Source organism: Tupaia chinensis, unplaced genomic scaffold (genome assembly GCF_000334495.1).
Source record: "Tupaia chinensis unplaced genomic scaffold, TupChi_1.0 Scaffold146740_1, whole genome shotgun sequence".
Classification (NCBI taxonomy): Eukaryota; Metazoa; Chordata; class Mammalia; order Scandentia; family Tupaiidae; genus Tupaia; species Tupaia belangeri.
Genome location: NW_006206595.1, coordinates 1,604,970 through 1,607,928, shown reverse-complemented (window position 1 = coordinate 1,607,928; position 2,959 = coordinate 1,604,970).

Here is a 2,959-nt window from a genome sequence, read left to right as displayed (position 1 = left end):
CTCTCTGTCCCTCTCTCTCTCTCTGGCCAAATTAAAAATAATATCAACAAATGGAATTAAATAAGTAATTTTCTAAAAAATACTGTCATTCCTCAGGGCACAGCAGGTGGTGAGGTGGTTAAGACACTGGACTTCCATGTGGTTGACTGCGGTTCAAGTCCCAAATGTGGCAGCCTGCTTTCTCACTTTCTCTCTCTCTGGTCAAATTAAAAAATAATAATAAATAAAATTAAAATAATTCTTTAAAAAAATACTCTCATTCCTCTCCTGGGCTATTAAAACTCTGCATTCCACTATGCAGTATATCCTAGATGGGAAATCACATTTTGTGTGCTGTGATGATGCTTAGGGAATGAATGTAAATTAATTCATTTTTAAAAAGTTTCAGAAGAAATAAAATTCATGGAAATAGGTGGTATGGGAAAACTATGTATGAATTTCAAAGAGTTCCTGTCCCAACATAAATTCATACTTTAATTGTAAAAATAAATAAATAAATAAAATGGAAAACAAAACAAAACAAAAAACTCTGCATTACTGCCAGCTTTAGTATTTGCACCTGTATGAACTCTTCTGTGAACACCGACTATTCTGGTTCTAAAACTTCGGCCTTGAGGGCATGCAGGCTGGTGACAGCAGGAGCCTGGTGAGTGTCCTGGCCTTGCCCTTCACCCTTCTGCTCCTAAGTGAATCCTACCATAATTAATAATAGTCAGTCATCATTGCAAATCATTCCTACTGAGTGATGAAGGGACAAAGGATACCAGAAAGGTCAGATCTGAGAGTGAAAACAGATACGTGGACAGGGCCAGAGACAAGCTAAGAGATACACGAAACAGAAAAAGCTAGAGGAGATAGAACATTTACAAGGGCAGTGGGCTTAAAGGAGAGAGCACTGGTTTGGGAGTCAAAACAGTTAGGTTATAGACTCACCGCTAACTGGCTGCCCATGTGACCTTGGACAAGTCATTTCACCTGTCTACACCCACTTCCTCTTCTGAAGATTAGACTAATGGCCTCTAGGATTTCCCTACTAGCTGGCCTTTCTAGGCCTGGTGGGCTGTACTGAAGCAGCTCCAATTAGGAGGGAACCCCAAGTTGAGGTCCAACCCAGAGCAGAGGAAGAGAGGGCCAGCCAAAGGCAGACATGGTGAGAAGGAAGGCAGGAGGTGTCGGGGCCACTGGGAGAGGACTTATAAGGGCAGAGCGAGCTCAGAGAGGAGGGATATTGGGGATAGTAGAAAAGCCAGCCAGAGAATGACTAAGGGGCTCCCGGTGTAAACAGAAGCAGGGAATGGGCAGGGAGGGGGCCTGTTTGAGTTGGCCAAGACTGGGGGGTGGAGTGGGGAGGAGGACTGGGGCAGGACGCTATGTCCCTGTCACCCACCAAGGCTTCTGGGAGGAACTGAGTCACACACCTCACTCCCCACCTCCACCCCAAACTCAAACCCTGGGAAAATCTGAAGATTTGCCTGGGCTGAGAAAGGAGAGAGCTTGGTTCACACACATGTGCTTTGCTGGGTTACACGGCAGTCAAGCCTCAGTCCTTTTCCCAAAGGGGGATCCTAGCCCCATGGCAGGAGTAGTTTTCACCTAGAGTTTACCTTTGTGGCTATGCTGTGCTTAAGATCTGGCCCAGAAGTTCCCTGGGTTCCTCGCCCAAGAAAGGGTCAGGATCAGCAGACATGAGACAGAGACATGAGAGTGGGATGGGGCCAGTTTCACTCCACAGTCTGACCAGCTGGCCTCTCCCTTGGGCTGCAGCTGGAGAGGGGCTTTTTAAAAACAACTGGAAGCCTTGGGACAGGAAGTAGAGGAGTAGTGTGAGGGAGAGTCATGACAGAGAGAAAACGCAGCTCTGGGCACTTTTAGTCTGAAGAGTGGGGCAGAGAGAGGACTGGGGAAGAAAGGGGACAGGGTTTTGATTTTGGCAGGTATTATTCTGGATAGGGAGTCCTGGGGGGAAAAGGCAGGAAGGGGACTGGAAGGCAGAAGAGGTTAGCAATCTAGTCCGTAAGCGACCCTCCCCCAGACTAAGATAAAGACTAGAATCCTGAAAGGTGATCTCATCACACAGAGCCAGAGTGGGGGAAGGGGTGGGCAGGGGGTCACTGCCTTTTCTTGCTAAAGTCCCTTCCTCTCCTTCCACAAGGGATCCGGGGGAATGGGGTTCTGAGTTCCAGCCGCCACAGCTTGGAACGAGTAGAAGCTGAATGCTGGGCCCTTTACACCTCACGACCACCACTCCACCAGCCCACCACCCAAGCCCTCAGGAGTGTCCCGGTCTGTAGGAATCAGGCCAGTTTCACCTGGTACTGAGCCACTCCCAGATCCGAGGAGGGGGTTCAACAGAGACTCGCCCACGGGACAGTGAAGAAGGCGAACTGGGACAGAACGCTTCTGGGGAGAGACCCCAAGCTCCTAAGTTTTCGAGTTCTAGCAGCTTGGAGCGGGAAGAGGAGGCAGCAGACCTCCAGGAGCCTGTGTAGGTCTCTATCAGGCTGAATGGGAGCCCTCTGGACCTCGACTCCTGAGTCCCAAATCCAGCTGGCTGGAACCCAGGCACCCGGTGGCCCCGGAAGGCAAGGGGGAATCCCAGCTGGCCAGACGCCAGAGGAGCCTCCTGTCTCTTTAGACCCCAAAGTCTCCTCCCTGAAGAAGCGAGGGCAGACCCCACACACGTATACAGGCTCCTTCAGCCTCCAGAGGTGATTCCTTTCCTCATTAGGAAATTCTCCGCTCCCTTTTTCCGACTCCTTTTCCGAGCGTTTACGTTGTACATCTGGAAAGGAGGGGGGAGAGAGGAGGGGGAAGCAGAGAGGAGGGGGAAGAGCCCAAACCCGCCCAGTCTGACCCAGTCCAGACAAGCGGCCTCCAGCTGGGGCTGGGGGAAAGGGGGTGGAGAGGTGCAGCCCCCCTATGCCCCTTCGGGGTGGGGGGCCGCGGGCCCAGCGTTCCT